The following is a 19,183-nucleotide window of genomic DNA, read 5'->3' as shown; positions in this document are numbered from 1 at the left end:
AGCACTTTACACTGTTGGTATTGGTTTCGAGGATGAAAAGGTGGAACCGGTTAAGAAAATTGTGCGAATTGAGCCTACGGTAAGTGTTCCGCCAGATCGAGTTGCAAGTGTTGAATGCAATGACAATATGAAGCAACCTTCGATCGAAGAAGGATCTTTAATGCGTAACATTGAAGATCCCCCATTCCAAGTCAAGGAGAATCCACCAGATAAGGTGATTTGGCGTCCCACAAGGTATGTCAGGAAGCCTCATCGCAGCCTAAACACCGTTAGACCGGGTGAGAAACCACCCGATCAAGTGTTAGGCCAAAGGTCCTAGTTATTGTACTTGGTAAGAAGGTCGTGCGGGACCTAGATAAACCAGCGCTTTGCGGGAGCCAACCCGTATTTTTAATGCTTTATAGACTAGTTTTTATTTTCCTTTTTCTTATGAGAGGAGAGATGAGGGAATTTAATGAGTTTTATGAGTGTTTGTACAGGTTTGAAGGAAAAGAGTTAGCCAAATTTTGGAGAAAAGAAGAAGAATAATAATTAGACGATTTAGCCTCCGGCCCGATCGAGCGAAGCTCGCCCGACCGGACGCGAGAGCAAGGGTCCAAAAATTAAGTATTTTCGCCCGACCAGGCGAAGGGCGCCCAACCGGGCGCGAAACTCGTCGTATACGGACAAAATTGTCCGCCCAATCAGGCGACTCTCGCCCGACCGGGCGCGAGAAGAGGCAAAAATTTGAACATTAGATCACCCGACCGGGTGCGAGAGTTGGATAAAATTGGACCGATAGATCGCCCGACCGGGCGCGAGAACCTCTACGTAAAAATACTCCAGATCGCCCGACCGGGTGACCCACCGCCCGACCGGGCGCGCGTCCGTCTGCCCCTTTCTTCTTTATTTCCTTCTTCCTTCCTCCATTTCTTCTTTTCTCCATTACTTTCTCTCTCTAAAACTCAAATTCTCTCTACCTTCTCTCTAAGATTTCTCCTCCATTTCTCACCCAAATTCAGAACTTTTTACATATTTGTAATCCTCTCTTCATCCTCTACATTTCCATATAAAATTTTTTTAGATTTAATTCAATAAATTTTCAAACCCATTTTCTAACATGGCTTCAAAGAGGGCTAGGTCCATTTTCGGTAGGAGCTTCAGTTCGAGGGAGGAATACGACCCGGATTTGCAGCTTCCGTACTGGCCGACGATCCGTATCGCTAGCCATGAGCAAACGGAGCAGCTAGAACACTTAATTGGTCGTGAGGTAATTCCTTCTCGGTGGTTACACCGCCCTACTCTAGAATCATTTGGTTTGTTTGATTTTGTAAAACGATATTTAAATGACATTGGCATGAGAAAATTTGTTGATATGCACTATCCTACTTTCCGAGAACTTACTTGTGAATTCCTATCTTCTTTACATGTTGTTAGTAGTAGAAATGGGCCAAATTTATTTTTCAGGTTGAACAATAAGAATATTAGTTTAACTTTTGTAGAATTTTGTAAATTATTTGAATTAAATTCTGAACTATCTTACCAATGGCATGCGGACTATAAAATGGGTGATATATATCATGCTTTGACAGGTTTGCCTACCCCTGACCCCCAACATGCTAGTACCAAACCCATTCACCACCCTGTCTCAAAAATCTGGCAAAGATTTGCGGGTTTGTGTTTTTTAGGTAGGTACAAACCCCACAATGCCCAATCTAACGAATTAGCAGTCATAGGACACTATGTATATGGGTACGGGAAATTGAACATAGGTAGGTTTATTGTTCACCATTTGAGTAGGCATGCCACGGCTAGCACCACTTCAAAAACCCTCATCCGTTTAGGAGGCCTTATCACTCGGATAACAGTGAAAAAGGTCGGTTTTGTTGTGGACGGACCCCACCAGCTGACCAACTGTGGACCAGATACCTATATGACTGCTAGGTATTTTGAGGAGTTGGGGTGGGTTCGACCTGATAGTGAGCAGACACCCTTTTGGTGTATTAGGACTGAGAGCGAGCAACCTTTACCCATTTTTCCCTTACCCAGTCCTGACTTGACGGCCTTTCTCCCAAGGAAACCTTCTTACACATATGATGTTTTAGTTGCCAACGCTAGGGGGAAGGCACCACCACCCCAGCCTCAGCCCGAGGTGGCTTTCTCTCCACCTCATATGTCCCACTCCGTCCCTCATGTTGACTCTGATCCAGTTTGGGACCTTCTGAGTATAGGTCAGGCCTTAGGACGTATCGAGCATTCCCATATTGACCTTAGGAGGATGGTGGGCTCCATAGACCATAGGTTAGGGTACCTAGAGAGGAACTAGGGTAGAGCTCTCTACCCTATGTATGATGACTATGCTCGTCAGGGCAACATTCCTGACGATGCTATTCACCCTGACTGGTTTCAGCCTCCACCCCAGGGATACGATAGGGATCTTACTGCCCGTGGTATTTACACTGACTATTCTTCCTTCTACGGGTACGACCAGGACATTCCTTTTGGGGGATCGGCGGGGGGGGAGTTTTCATGCTGATTATTTTGGTGGTAGCTCTTCTGGTGCAGGTGGTGCAGGTGGCAGTGGAGATGCGGGTTTCGGCTCGATTGATGAGGATGATCTGGACTAGCTATGCTGGGCTAGTTCCCGAGCCAATGAGGACATTGTCTGATTCTGGCTTGGGGGAGATTTTGGTTTGGTATCTTTCTTTTTCCTCTTTTCTTTTATTTTTGGTGTGTTTGTAAATTATGCTTCCCTGTGCCCCTTACTTGAGAAAATTGTTTTGATTCTTGGTATTTGATGATGGGCATGGTGGATTAGTTAATCATGATTTGATGTTTGATTGCCTTGAAACCTTAACATGCGTCAATTTTGTCCAACTACTTGTGAATATAGTGCTTGACTAGTTGATTTGGTTATGAATGTGTGATAGTTCCATAGTTCTTGGTATGCCAATGAATTTGAGTATTGGTTTGCAACTATTAGTAATATTCATATGATTCATTATTATGCACATTGTGGAGGACGAAGGCATTTGTTCTTTTAGGTAGCCTCCAGATATTGTAGTTACATTTAGCTACCCATGTTGTTGCCTTGACTTTTTGTTGTTTTATTAGCCATATTACAAGCTTATTTTGCCCCATTGGTTACTTGTCCAAAGATTGGCTTGGGGGAGCTATTAGTGAGTGAGGTGAGGGAGCTTGTAGTGTGCTTATTATCTGCACAGCTTGGGTGGGTTTTTGAGAAGTTGTTTTGTTGATGATCATGTTTATTTTTGATGAGTTTGGGAGTTATATTTTCTTAAAAAAAAAAAGCATGATGTTATGAAAAAAAAAAGAGAAGTTCAAGAAAAAAAATATGTTGAAAAAAATAGGTTTTTTTAGATTTTAACACCTGCTAAAAACACGAAAATGGTTTTTAACACCTCCAAAAAAAAAAATGGGTATTAACACCATACAAATTTTCAAAAAATTGGTATTACAACCACTTAACGGTTTCCGTTAAAAAATTCCGTTAAATGTGGTCCACAGTGACACGTGTCACTATTTTATTTGTTTAAAAAAAATTAAAAACCTAAAACTACCCCAGCCCCACCCACCGCGCCACCACCGGCGTCCCCAAACCCACCCCCTTCCGGCGTCCGGCGTCCCAGTGAATCGCCCGGCGCCGGTGACCCCACCCCCACCACCCTTTCCTCCACCTACGCACCCCACCCCTTCCTTTTCCCCATTTTCGTTCCTGACCCACAACCCCGAAACCACCCTAAACGGGTTTTAGGGTTTCGTTTGGGGTGGTAGGGAATCGATTAAGGGAGGGGGAAAGGAGAGGGAGGGCGTTTCGGGGGGAGGAGGGGCGTTTTCCGGGGGAGGGGGCGTTTAGGGTGGTTTCGGGGTGGTGGGTCGGGAAATGAAAATGGGGAAAGGGAAGGGGTGGGGTGCGTAGGTGGAGGAAAGGGTGGTGGGGGTGGGGTCGCCGGTGGTGGCGCGGTGGGTGGGGCTGGGGTGGCTGGGGTAGGTTTAGGTTTTTTTATTTTTTTTTAAATTTTTTTAAAAATTTTTATTTTTTGTTTTTTAATTTTTTATTATTTTTTTTATTTTTTTGGCCAATAACAAAGCGACACGTGTCTATATGGCCCTACTTAACGGATTTGTAAACGGAATCAGTTACGTGGTGGTAATACCCAATTTTTTGAAATTTGGGTGGTGTTAAAATCATTTTTTTTTTGGAGGTGTTAAAAACCATTTTCGGGTTTTTAGTAGGTGTTAAAATCTAAAATAACCAAAAAAATAAGTGAACTTCAAAAGAAAAGAAAAAAAAATTGTTCAATGTTCAAATGTTCTAGTTTAAGGTTGATCAAAAGAAAAATAATAAGATCTTCAATGAAAAATTCAAGTTTAGAAATAAAGTTTGTTTATTCACTCTAATTCTTCATTATTATATTTTATGAGTGATATGTAAGAGTTGGGATTGTTTATTATGATTGGAGTATATTTGGTTTTTGTTGGAGTTAGTTATGTTGTTGGAGATGTATGATCATTATTTATTTTGATCATGGGTTTTATTAGGATATGGCTCCTTTAAGCATAGCTTTTCTCTCACTTATTCCCAAATTTATCCTACCCTTTACCCAAGCCTTACATTACAAGCTTTAAAGACCTTCCTACCTTTGTGCATAGAATTGTATGAATGTGAAAGTGTTGTTTATCAATGCAAGTTATGATTTGGCATATTTCGAGTCGACTAGTAGGATTGAGCGTTCATTGTTTTATACACACGAGAGTGTGAGATGGATGGGCATTGTTCACATAAAGGGGTTGGGTGGAGAGCGATCGAGTACATCTTTTACTCGCCACAAAAATGAGAGTTGAGTGCGTGAGCACTAGTCTTGAATTCTATATGCTCTTGTGGTTTGCTCTGTTTGACAATTGTTAGGGAAGATTGGTAATTAGATGGATTTGATTGGCTGATTTTGAAGCATGTTTATTTGATTTACCATGGATCGCTTGTGCTTGATTTTTACTTTTGGGGTGAAGCATATTTATTCATTCATTGATGAGATCTTTGCTTAGGGACAAGCAAAGGTTTGGCTTAGGGGAGTTTAATGTGTCTATTTTATATAGTATTTTACCCCAGTCCCTTGGTCGTAATTAGTAGTGTTTTTGGCTCTTTAGAGCCACTTTTATTACTAATTGGTGTTTTCTAGTGTTTTCGTAGATTTGGTTGACTTTTGCAGGGATTTATGCTTTTGGAGTATTTTCTCGAGATATTTTGGAGTAATCCAAACATCGGAGAAGCACGACCAGATTCTATAGCCGAGGGCTGGTTAGAGCCATTGAACCAGTGATTAAGGGCTCGGTATAGGTGATACCGAGGCATTTGGACCGATAATTCAAGACCGGAAGAGGAAACCCAGATTGGCCCGAAGAATTGGGGCCCAATCGTAGTCCAAATAGTGGCCCAAGTGAGCCTCCCGGCAAAAGAGGCTGGCGCCCGGTGACGCGCCCGGCCGGGTAGGAGAAGCTAAGGTTGGCGCCCGGTGAAGCGCCCGGTGACGCGCGAGATTAGTGTTAAGAAGCAAAAAGGCGCCCCCGATCGGGCGGTGCCTCGCCCGATCGGGTGCTAATATTTATTAAGGGACGATTAGCGTCGTTTTAGTTTGTTTTAGTTTAGGATTTATACGGAGTATAAATACTCCTCCGTAATACAATTTTAACTCTCTCTTCTCTCTCTTTTACACTTTCTTTTCTCTCTTAATTATTTTTCTTAGATTTTCTCTCTCTCTAAACCTTTGTTCTTAATCTACTCTTGATTCCAGATTTGTTTGGTAACGATTTCTCTTCTCTTAATCTTAGTTGTTTATTTTATTCCTTTAATCATGTCTTGCTTTATTGCTTTGATTAGTTTAGTTTCTATTATGTGTGAGTAGTTTTCTTTCTAGGGTTTGTGGGGATCCATAAATAATATGAAGGGGTAATTTATTGTTGTTAATTGTCAATGCTAGATTAATTTCCTATTGATTGATTTAATGCTCTGTGACTAGATTTGCGCAGATCTTTTATGCATGAGTTTAACAATATTGATTTAAGATTCGACAGATGAGAATTAATGTTTAGGTCTAGTTTCAATAGGCAGGTTAATTTATAAATGGTTAAGTCGAGATTCGAAAGATGAGATTTAATACCGGTAAATTAATTGTGTGATTATAATACGTAACGAAAGCTCTTTATAATCTGATTAATGTATGCATTGATGAATGATTATTATATTTTACCCTGGAATATTATTTATTGGTGAACCTACGCCCTAGATCCTTTTATATTTTGTTTTCTCCCTATTCTCAATCTCCGTAGTTTAGTTTATTATTTAACTTCACATAATTGGTTACCTAATAATCTAGATTATATTAGTTAATTAGGAATAGAAAGACTTGTTTCCCTGTGGAGTTCGACCCTACTTCCCTAGCTACTTTAGTTAGAGGACTTAGGTAATTATTTTTGATTTGGGGATACAACTTTACCTTGTCAACTACTTTTAAGAATTTTTGTAATTACTTCAAAGTTCTGATTAATGAGAATATGCCTTCATTTCCCAAACTTATCTTCTTGCTAAATTTTGTAAATTATGCTAACATCGCCTGTACAAAGTACAGACGACCACCCTATTTTTTAGCGTATGTCCCAACAGCAGACGCCCCATTCCGTCTGAAGGAGCCGACTGCACTAAAGCAGTCGACCCTACTGATTTATTTTCAAGTTAAGTCCAACACTTAACGACTATTTACAGTTTTTATAGAGGCCAATGGCCGGATATAAATAAAACAATAGAGGCCGACAGCCACAGTCTACTCCAACATGAGTATGACCGTCTGCTCCAACATGAGTCAGATAACCGACGACGTCCATTTGGGCGAATTCGTCGAGGAGAAGCATCTCCCATTTGGGTGGCACATTGCTCTACTAATACATCAAACGGCCTTACCAAATGCTAAAAACGCAACCGCAGCCGTTTGAATAAATAGAAAGTGAAATCTAAAAGGACGAAAGTCTTTTGAATTGTTATAGTACAATTGAAAAGATGTCACTGTTTCATGATTAGAGGCTATCGAGGCATAAGGTCGGATGCGCTTGTTTTTGCTCTGGGGCAAGGCAGGCGGAGAACTATTTCTCAAAAAAAAAAAAAAAGCTAAGTCCAAAAACTTAGCATTATGCGTATACAAGGCTTATGGCCGAATGCGTCTGTTCTGCCTTGGGGCAAACCAGGCGGGATACTTTCTCTAAACAAATAAGCTAAGTTAAAACTTAGCATCTAATTTTAAAAAGGCCTATGGCCGAATGAAATTAAAGAATCGTCTGCTCTGCATGGCCGTCTGTCGCTTGGTTTGGGGCAATCACCATAGTGATTGATTGACTTAGAAACCATGCATACTCTTCTAAGTATCAATAATTTCTAATTTAATCAATCCAATCAACCGAAACCAATCGACATCTGCCTAGGGGCAAGAACATTCGCATACTGTACGGGCTAAAATACCTAGCTAAAATTCTATGCATAAAAATAAGCTTTGAAAATTTTTAAAGCATGCATAAACACCAATATAAATAAAATCGGCCGAATGACCGGATGCTTCATAAAAATTAAACAATCGTCAAAATTGACGACTGCAAAGAGTTAACTAGCAAAGCCAGGAGAATTGTTAAATAACTCGACCCCTCGGTCGGTAAAGATACATTTTTACTCGGCACGCAGGCTGGAAGATCAGATAAATGGCCATTCAGACGCAGAAAGAAATTATAAAAAGCTTAAGGGGCAGGGGAGTTATCAACATTGGCAGCCGCACCATCACCCGCCGGCTGCTCAGCATTTTCATCACCCTTCTCGTCTCCCTGCTCGTCCCCGAAAGAGCCTGATGAGGAGTCTGACTCTTGGATTTCCAAGTGCTATAGTCAGCACCCGGCTGTACCGCCTCCTATGCCATCCGCATGATGGCCTCATAGTCCTCCATCATTTGTTTGACAAGGGCCTCCTTCTCCTCCTCAGATCGGGACTTGAACTTGGCCTTCAGCTGCTTCTCCTGGATCGCCTGGCGAACCTCCAGGCGGCCAACCCGCTCCTTGGCCCTCTCAGCCTCTTTCTTGGCCTCTTGCAGAGGCTCAAGCTTTTCCTTAAGACCTTTAATTTTGGCCTTAAGGTCAATGATTTTGGAGCGAGCCGAATCCAGTTCCTTCTTTACCTGCAGGTTGGCATCCGCCTGGGAATACATCATATCAAGGGTCAGTAGCTCATTCTGAGCAATTTCAAATTGAGCTAGGTCTAAGGCGGACTCGGCTCGAGCTTTAGCGGCTGTTACCTCTTTGGACTTTTCCTGGATTGGCCTCCTTAGAACCTGGATGCGCAGCATAGCCTGAAGATGAGAAAAGAGCCGAATGGTCAAGACCAGTCGGATATGTGCTTAAACAATAAGAAAATTAAGCTAACTCTTTACCTCACAGAGGTTCCCCAAGATGACATCCAAGTTAAGGGTGCCGACTCCTCTCATGGACGCCTTGTCCTCTAGATCAAGCGCCCTCAGCATCTCCTTGGCCATCTGGACGACGGCCGGCCTTTGCACAGGAGCTGCAAAATTAAAGTTAGTTAAGAAAATTCTAAGAAACTATCTTGATGTTGAAATTCAATGAAGATACGGCTTATACCGTCCGGCTGAACCTCCTCCTCCTTCCCATGACGCCTCTTCTCTCCTGCTGAGCCGACAACAGTAGTGGGTTGCTTAAAGCCACCCTTCGATGCCTGAGTAGCATCCGGTTTGATAAGCTCCCAGTCAGCTTCGAGAATAGATTCGTCTCCTTTTTTGGGCTTGTGAGCAATGTGCTTCTGGTTCTTACCGGATGCACTCACATCACCAGTCCCAGTCTTCTGGATTTTGGATTGGGATTGCTTGGAGGGAGAGGGTCTGGTGGAGCCACTCTGCATTAGCAAAAGGAAAGGTGTCAGAAACACAGGCGGGTTAAAATTGACTTTTGCTGAAAAATATACCAAGTTTTATAAAAAAACTACCTTGGGGGTCCCGACTGTTTTCTGCTCGTCACTCGCTCGATTAAGGATGTTCGAGCGATATTTTTTCGCAGAGACAGCTGCCAGCTTCCTTGTTGCCGAGATCTTTTCCATAGCTTTGTCTGCACCAAAAGCAGGAGTTAGAATTTATAAAGAAGTATTGAAAAGAAATTTGAAAATTGCATAAAAACAGACGACCGACTACCTCTAGGCATCTCAGAGCTTAGCCTACAAGCGGCCAAGAACACCCCATCCTCTAGCCACTTGTAAAGGGGAATGTAGATCTGGGGGAAGACTATTTTCTCCCCCAGCTCATTTGTCCAAACGGACACTTTAAACAAACCCCGGTCAAAAATTTCCTCCTGGGCCCGCCTAGGGAGAGGGGGCAAGGCACTCTTGCCAGCCAGGAGGGGCGGATCCTTGTTCCACCTATTGTATTTCTGGTTCAGTCGGCTATCAGAGGAATGGACTATGTAAAACTTTGTTCTCCAGTCCTTCCACTTGTTTTCCTTGCCGACTGCCATCATGTACCCCTTGCAGGTGGACAAGGTGTACCAGCCTTCGCCGCCCTTGGCAGGCACTCGGCTGAGATAGTGCATGTGGGCGAATGCCTCAAAGATGGGATCCACCTCCAGCATTTCACATGCGGCAACATATCCGATGATATTAATCCATGAATTCGGGACAAGTTGCCAGATACCCAGTTGGTATCCGTCCAGTATTCTCTCCACGACCAGATGGAGAGGGAAGCGTAGACCAGCCTGGAGGACCGCCTCGTAGCAGCCGAATGCTTGGTCCTTGTAGCTGGCTAAGGTCGGCCAGGTTATTGTATCATCTTTGTTGGGAACGGACAAGAAAAAGCCATGACCCATTATTATCTTGCGCTTGAAACTGGCAAGACCGGATGTCGTAGAAGTCCGCTTACTTTGCGGGACATGGTGATAGTAGGGGGCGCGTTCTAGGCGCTTAGAAGCACTCGGTTCTGCCCAGCCTTCTCCCTTCTCCACTGACAAGGATTCCCTTGCAGTGCTTATCTTTGCTCGGGCCTCCTCTGAAGTAACGGAGGAATTTTCAGAAGATGACGAGGCTGAATCGTCATTAGAGCTTTCCCCAGAGCTAGGGGACTGCCGGGTGGGGCCAGCAGGGTCCTCCCCTAGACTCTCCTCCGATGCCTGTTCTGAAGGCTCGACCTGGTATTGACTGTCGGCTTCCCGCAGTATGGTGTCACTGGGGGTGCCGCTTGAAGAGGGGGAAGAATAATAAGTTGGAGTTTGGGGAAGGTTAGAAGAAGGGTTTGGAGGGCTCTCAGAAATTTCACTAGCAGGCACCCTAATGGAGCCATCAGAGTTGACAGTCTCACTGTCCGAATGGTAAAAGGAACCATCTGCCCTATATCTCCTCGTTGTCTGCTTTGTTCTGGCCATCGTGTCTTGTAGATGCACAGACACTGTCGGATTTGGAGATGTACTTAAAGCAAAGTTCTCGTATGAGCATTCAACACTCCTTGTTCTAGATTCAGCTGTCCCCGGTGACCGACTGATCGCTAATCTAGGTCGTGCCGGGTGCGTTTGGGAAACCATTTGATAAAGAAAAAATGCAAGAAAAAATAAGTAAAAGAAGAGAGCAGGCGGTTACCTTAGAAGAAGGTACAAGGAGACGCCTGGTTTGCTGAAACAGACGGACAGAAAGCCGAGCGTCGGATGCTTGATAAGTCTAAGTCTTTGAGAGTCTTTGAGAGTCAAAATTCCATAGATTCTCCAAGATTCGCAAAGGTGTAAAAGGGGGGGGGGGTCAAACCCTTCTATTTATAGAAAGGTAAAACCCTAATTTTTCCCTCCTAAAGTTCATTTGAAAACCAGCCAGCCAAATGTTGACACCTGTCACAGGTGTCATGTGCAATGCATGTGACCCCTGTGACAGGCAAATGATTTGGGTATTTTTATACCCGGCCAAGTGGCCCAATCGGAAGCTGCCACGTGTCATAGGAAGAGCTGCCACCTGGACCTTTGAGATGGTGACACGTGGTAGGCAGCCATCCCTCTGTTCTGGGATCACTGATAATCCAGAATGGACCATTAGGTGGGCGACACGTGTCACCCTAAAATGCGCCCAAAAGCCTTTTGGGATCAGTGTCACGTGTCACCCAGATATTGCTTCTGGAATGGCGGCCTTTAAGGGCCCAAACCTTAAGGCGTCGTTTTACGGCGTGACCTAATCCCTAGGTCACCAGATCCTAGGGAGGGCACACTTTTCCTAAAGACCCTATAAATAGGGACAATTCCCTCATTTATGACAGAACACGAGACAATACGTCACATTCTCATTTATTACAGAGCTGTCGTTTTCATGAAACAGACAGCACCTTACCTGAGCTTAGAATCCGAGCAGATAACTTTATTTCCATACGTTTAACTCCGAATACTTTACTAACTTAATCTTCGGAGTCGGACCACCGACCATCCGGCGGTCCGTTTGTTTTGCAGGTACATGCGCCCTTTGCTGAATCCAGTCTTAGTGTTGTAACTCTCCCAAGGGACAAAAACCCCCGAAACAGCGGGAACATAATCAAACGCTACATAAATTCAAATTAAGTACATGTCCATACTACATAAATCAAAGCTATGCTATACTATTACCGGGGAACCTTGGCTTTTTCCTCCACTGCCCGGATCATCCCTGGGGTCTCGACGCTAAGGCTGAAAGGTGGAACATGTGTCGTTTTTGGAGAATCGACTAATAAACTCATTCCACATCTCCTCAGCTCTCCTCTCCATTTCGGCCACCTCAGCTTGAATTCAGGTTTGCATCTCAATTTCCATTTCACTCCAAAGTTCACTCCGAATTTCACTCCAGAGTTAACTCTAGATTTCACAGCGAAGAGCGTCCACCCTATGCTCATCCCGCAGTGTGTACTGCTGTGAAGAGCTGGAAACTCAACCCATCCGATTGCCATAATAATACTCTGCATTTTGGCCGAGTCCCCTAAACCGACCCGTCTTGTTGCGACCACCCACCCTCTCCCAATACAACTCATTAGGACTCTTTTTAATCTCTTGAGTGGTGGCTTCTTCAACCATCTTCTGGTAGTTCTCCTACAAGAAATACATTATACAATAATATATAGTTTAAGCAATTTACCAAAAACATAAGTTACGAGTAAAGCAAATAAAAATATAAGTGATTATTACTTGAAATCACATAAAATAAGTCATTTTCTAGGTTTATGGGTCCATATCATCAAAATAAAGCCAAGTAAAGCAAAAATGACTTCTAACATGCCGATTTTCTTCATTTCTTAACTTATGAACTCATTATTTCTCAAACCATCTCATAATTACATAGTTAGAAGTGAATATGACTTGAAATGACATAAAAAAGATAATTTTTAAGTTTATGGGTCCATATCATCAAAATAAAGCCATTTAAAACAAAATTGGCTTCTAACATGCCTATTTTCTTCATTTCTTAACTTATGAACTAATTCTTTCTCAAACCATCTCAAAATTAAATAGTTACAAGTTAAAATGACTTGAAATAACATAAAAGAATCTCTTTTATAAGTTTATGGGTCCATATCATCAAAATAAAGCCATTTTAACCAAAAATGTCTTCTAAGATGCCTATTTTCTTCATTTCTTAACTTATGAACTCATTCTTTCTCAAACCATCTCATAATTACATAGTTATAAGTGAATATGACATGAAATAACATAAAAGAAGCTAATTTCTATGTTTATGGGTCCATATCATTAAAATAAAGCTATTTAAATCCAAAATGGCTTCTAACATGCCTACTTTCTTTATTTCTTAACTTATGAACTTACTATTTCTCAAAACATCTCATAATTACATAGTAATAAGTGATTATGAATTGAAATAACATAAAAGAAGCTAATTTCTAAGTTTATGGGGTCATATCGTCAAAATAAAGCCATTTTAAGGCAAAATAATAAGTTTAAATACTAAATTATATTAAAGTTGTTACCGCAATGTTCTTGACTTTCACATTTTTAGGCACCATTCCTTTCCCAGGGACCTCCTTGAAGTGTGTCTTCATGAAAAGGTCATGTGTAGTTGGTAACTGGCCTTCGTTTTGTGCCGCCTTTGAATGTACATGCACCAAAACAAATTAAACTTGTCATTTCTTTTTAAACCACAATTGTTATCTATTTCACTTGACTAAAAAACAAACTCACCATCCTTTTTGCATGATGTATAGATGAAATTGAATTCTGGTAATGGATTGGTTCAACAACATTGTCCATGGATCCGCCTCTTTTGTTCTTCTTGTTTTGTTCGGACCGCTTCTTGTACATCATTAGCTACAATATGCATCATTTGCTTGTGTGTGATTGTGTGAAACATGTCCCTCAGCCGATCTGCGTACTTGAATTCGAAGGTTCTCTTCACATGGTCGTCCAACTCAGGTGTCCATACGCTTTGTTTCTGTATATGACAAACATTTAAATTTATCAACCACAACTCCATCAATACATTTAGTAATACATAGTTATAAGTAGAAAATGTCATACGCAAAACAAGTTCCACCAATGCTCCTTCGTTTTAGCGTCAACCTCTCTGTAATTCCTCCAAGGCTTTTGATAGTAGCCTGTTAGGGTGCCGGAGATGGCCTTAACAACAGGTTTATCATCAAACCTATTTTAACGTGCATCATGAACAAAAAGTAAATAAATAGTTCATGTTAGAATAATACATAGGTCAGTGATAGGAAATATGGATACAAAAGGAAGGAAATCACAACTATATACATACAAGCGCATGACAGGGACTAATACCACAACATGAAAAGACTGTGAGGCTTGTTGCCCCTGAAGCTGTTGCCCATGATGCTGTATCTGCATCTGTGTTTGAGGATCCTCATTGTGACCCAAATCTTCTGCGTCCTCCGCGTCCACCATTTCCTTGTCATCATCATATATCAAAACTTGCCTTTTCTCCTTTCCTTTTTTCTCTTCGTCGTTTCTCCTTTTTTCCCTCTCGCCATTACCACCTGAAAAAGATGTTAGTAACATGCCATGATATTGTTAACATTACAAAAATTACAAGTATAATGAGATGTAACAAAATTAACAATAGAACGACAAACTCTTTAATTGATTTTACAATAACAATCAAATTCAACCGACAATTACACAACTACAAGCAAATTCTCCTATTCATTTACTATAACAAGCACATTCTCCAAGTCGTTACTTTCATCGCTACTATCAATACTGGTATCATCACTACTGTCATCTAAAAACACATCGATTCATCCTCGTCACTATCACAAGAAAAAGGCCTGTTTCCGATAGAAAAGTTCCGTCGTTGAAAGTCGAATTTCTGTCGCAAATCACCTTTACAACGGAGTTCCGTCGTAACATTCTGTCGGAAAACCTTTCATAGGAAAAAGTTGATTTTCTGAGGAAAATTCAGTCAGAAAGGGGTTTTACAACGGATTTTCCGACCGATCCTGTTCCGTAGTAAAGTAATTTGACTTTCTAGTATAATCCGTTGCAACATTACGACGGAAAAATCTGTAGCTGAAGGAACCTCAACGACGGAAAAAATCCGTCGCAAAGCTAATATGTTGCGACGGAATTAAATTTTGTCGCTAGTTTACGACAGAAAAGTCTTTCGCTAGCTACCGACGATATTTAATTTGTTGCAACTTGTTGGCTTTGCGATGGATTTTTCTCCCTTTTTGCCGCCGCAGAAGTTTTTTTCGACGAATTTTATATTTATTTTTTCCGATGCAAAAAACTATTCATGTCAAAAAATTCTAATAATTTTTTTTAAAAGATCATTAATAACCTATATTCCTGCACCTAATACATGTGAGTTAAAATCATAATCGAATTACGAAAATTTTAATATATATATATATATATATATATATATATATATATATATATATATATATATATATATATATATATATATATATATATATATATATATATATATATATAGTAAGTTCTACAAAGGCGGGAACATAATCAAACGCTACATAAATTCAAATTAAGTACATGTCCATACTACATAAACCAAAGCTATGCTATACAATTGCTGGGGTACCCCGGCTTGCTCCTCCACTACCCAGGTCATCCCTGGGGTCTCGACGCTGAGGCTGAAAGGTGGAACATGTGTCGTTGTTGGCGAATCGACTCATGAACTCATTCCACCTCTCCTCGGCTCTGCTCTCCATTTCGGCCACCTCAGCTTGAATTCGGGTTAGCATCTCAACTTCCATTTCACTTCGAAGTTCACTCCAAATTTCACTTGGGAGTTCACTCCAGATTTCACTACGAAGAGTCTCCACCCTATGCTCCATCTGATCCTGCGTCTGAGAAAACAACTGACGATGTGTACTGTTGTGAAGACCTGGAAACTCGGCCAGTCCAGTTGCCATAGTACAGCTCTGCACTTTAGCCGAGTCCCTTCATCCGACCCTTCTTGTTGCGACCACCCACCCTCTCCCAATACAACTCATTAGTACTCCTTTTAATCCCTTGAATCACTAGTAGGAAAAGGCTCATTTGCGTCGCTCATTTATAGTGTATTAACTTCTCGCGACGCAAATGGTTTAAAAGTCATTTGCGTCACTTCTAGGCGTGACGTAAATAAGAGTCATTTGCGTCAGTCCTTTATAAACAAGTGACGCAAATAAGAGTTATTTGCGTCACTCCTTTATAAAGGAGTGACGCAAATAGCTGTTTTGAGCAACTTCTTGTTTGTTATTTGTGTCACTTGTTCATATAGGAGTGACGCAAATGACTGACTACACAATACAAAATTTCTTTATTTGCGTCACTTGTTTGTTTAATGAGTGACGCAAATGATGTGGTTTTTTTTTTAAATTACAATAATTGCTTGTATATGTTTGTAGTACCTGTTTTCCTTGCTAGTGGTATAAAGTAATATGCTAACGCCAATAATTGAAATTAAAATGCAATAATAATGAATGCAAATGTAAAGTTCGACAGAGTTTCCTTTGTATTTTGGCCTACCCATAAAATTGGGAATGACGGCATTATATTAACAACCTGTCCAATAATTTACATCTCAATATCATAGACATTATACTCATCATCCCAACACCAATTAACCAAAATCATTCATGTCAAGCCTATAATCCAAAACAAGAGTCCAACATGCGCTAAGTGTAAATCTAAAGTTCAACATTACATATAAAGTACTCTGCCCAAATATCTCGAATCTCACTTATCTCCTTCTCGGTATACGGTGTAGTTCTTAAAAAATCCTATCAACACAACAAGTATACAAGAGGAAAGTTTTAATTCAAGATTGTAGCTAACATCAAATTGTATTTATCAAACAAAAATGAAATATTTGACAACTCATACCTTAAATGGTTTAAATATATATACCACAAGTGAAGACAATCTCGTATGTGTACTACCGCCTTAATCGTTTGTTCACAACCAGAACCTCGAGCAACTTGTGGAATTCACTTCCGCATAATTAAGAATCTGCCATAAAAAAATACATATATTAAACCAACATAGTTGATTCAACTTAATCGATCTGCCATATATTCAATAACTGAAATTATATATATTCAACTAAATCTGCCATATATTTTCTAATTAATGAACTAACACTAAACCTGAAATTAAACTAAGTCATTGTTCAAGTTAGATGCTACATTCTATCTACCATGAAAAGATTGAACATAAATAGAAGCAATCTTACCTTAGGTGAAATCGACTTCACAAATTCAACAATGTCGAGCCTAAATGCAGTAATATGAGGGGGGCGAACACTGGTCGAACTGCTACACTAATCGAACTTCAATTATTGTTGTTGTTCTAGGGGGACTGTTCTTGATTCCGGTTCTTGAATCCCAGGACTGTTCGTGAAATCCCAGGATTTTCCTTACACTAATCGAACTTCAAGAATGGGTTTTCTTTTTGTTTTTGTTTAGTGCACAGATTAAGGCATCAGATTTCTTTTTTTCTTTGTTTAGTGCACAAATTAAGGCATCAGATTTCATAAGCAAAGACACATGGCAAATTAAGGCATCAGATGATGCCCATAAAAGTGAAACAAATAGACAATGTTACAAGCATCATTCAACCTCAGATATAGCTACTCAAAATAGAGATGAAAAAATTAGCAAAAACCTTTCTACATAAGTATCTTTCCAGAAAAACCATAATTTTAAATTTGAAAGGACGTGTTATCGCCAAATAGATAACATGATGGACCGATTGAGGAAGAACTGCGCTTCACAGTTGTGGTTAAAAGTTTTCAATAATATAGCTAGTTGGACACTATAATATGAAGATCACAGCATCACACATCACAGTTTAGCTAACAGCATAAAGCTACATGGGAAAGGCTCCACTCTCCTTAAAAAAACCATGTAGATTCACACGAACTTGAATGACCATTCTTCCAACTCAAACAGCCACATGAATTATGACAGACCTCAAGATAACAACATAATCAACAAAATAGTAAAATTAAACTAAGTTCATCCAAAATTGAAAACTTGGTGGTGCAGCTTCGTGGTGCAGCTTCGTTCATCATTACTAAAGTATACTCGAGTCAAACTTGTTCAGGCTCTTCTTTGGCTTGCACCGTGCCTAAAGTCTCTATCTATCTATAATGACTCTATTCCGGTCTGCAAGTTTCTTAAGGTATTTATATCTTGGAAAATACTTGATCTTGATCTGCTCATATTTCTGTTTATCTTAGGTGGTTTGTCCTGATAGGCTGATTTTACTATAATTTTTTACATAACTTGGAATTTTTGTGTAAATAATATGAATTATAAAAAGGAACTGATCTGACCACCACAAACAATTGTCCATATTAAGTTATACACTAGAGTTAGTAAAACATCAGAGACTGTCCTGCATTGTTACTGTTGTTGCATAGGCATTTCAAATCAGAAAACAAAACGTGGTGACTAGATGGCTTTATAACTAGAATAAATTCGAATCATAAAATAGTAAGAACACATAACATATCTTACCTTGGTTGAAATCAACTACATAAATTCACCAAAATAGAACCAAAATTCCTTAGAATCGAGTATAAATCCTAAATTTCTTTGATTTGTGGGAAATATATATTGCATTTGATGAACCCTAAATTCGAATATGAAACCCCAAAAAGCTGTTATATATAAACATGCTTGTAAATCTAGAATTCGTGCAAAAAACAGCAACAAAATAGTAGATTAAACTAAGTTAATTTACAATTGAACTTCAAATATCTATGTGGATTGAAGTGCATGATAAAAAAGAAAATAGATGAAGAGGTCTTACCTTGCTTGAAATCGATTTTGCATATGCAACTTCAGCAACAATAGAGCCAAAATTCCATATTATTGGGTACAAACCCTAACTTTCAGAGAATCGTAACAAATTGCTCCTAATTTGAACGAAAATCCAACCAACTTCCTTAGATCTGTGTGTAAACTCTGTTGCAATCGTAGAACCAAAAAAAACCCAAAATTCAAAACTCAAACTTATGTTTTCTCATAATTATGCTTGGTGTTTTTGTATAAAATTCTAGGGTTTTTATTAGGACAATATCAACTAGCTTTTGATTTGAGTTTTCAATTGCTATTTTGCTCAAATTTAAGGTAATTTGCTCGATTATCTGCAATTGAATTTCGTGGGGGCTTTGGGTTGTTTTTTGCTCAAAAGTATGGGATTTTGGCTCAGATTTGCTCGAATATAAGGGGTTTTGCCTCACATTTGCTGGGATTATTGATTAGTGGTCAAATTTTTGTAATGTTTTGGGGTTTTGATGTTGAATTTCTGGGAATTTTGGGGTTGAATTTTCTAGGGTTTGAACTTTGAAGTATTGAAGTTCGAACATCAGAAGGCAGCGACAATTTATATAAGCTGTAATGGTCATTTGCGTCTCTTGTCAATAAACGAGTGACGCAAATGACTCACAAAGGTTATTTGCGTCGCTTGTTAATAAACAAGTGATGCAAATGACAATGTTATTTGCGTCACTCCTATTTATAAAAGCGACGTATATATAAGTAAGTTGAAATATGTCAGACGTTTGCTTCTCTTTTGTAACAAATGTCCAACGCAAATTACTGATAATGTTGTCAAAATATCTCATTTGCGTCATTTGTTTCTATGAGTGACGCAAATAAGGCAACGC

The 19,183-nt window shown here is 40.1% G+C and overlaps 1 long non-coding RNA gene across 1 annotated transcript; it reads right to left on the bottom strand.

Annotated features, from left to right (window-relative positions):
• Positions 1-16,029: 16,029 nt before the first annotated feature.
• LOC145641001 (uncharacterized) lies at positions 16,030-18,975 on the bottom strand. Its single transcript, XR_014115088.1, has 3 exons — positions 18,325-18,975; positions 16,393-16,518; positions 16,030-16,289 (listed from the first exon to the last, which is right to left on the bottom strand). It is a non-coding gene; the product is annotated as an uncharacterized LOC145641001 (long non-coding RNA).
• Positions 18,976-19,183: the final 208 nt, after the last annotated feature.

This window comes from Chenopodium album, chromosome 7 (genome assembly GCF_948465745.1).
Source record: "Chenopodium album chromosome 7, dcCheAlbu1.1, whole genome shotgun sequence".
NCBI classification, from domain to species: domain Eukaryota; kingdom Viridiplantae; phylum Streptophyta; class Magnoliopsida; order Caryophyllales; family Amaranthaceae; genus Chenopodium; species Chenopodium album.
The sequence above is the reverse complement of the archived record's forward strand: the minus strand, read 5'-3'. Positions and strand labels throughout refer to the sequence as shown.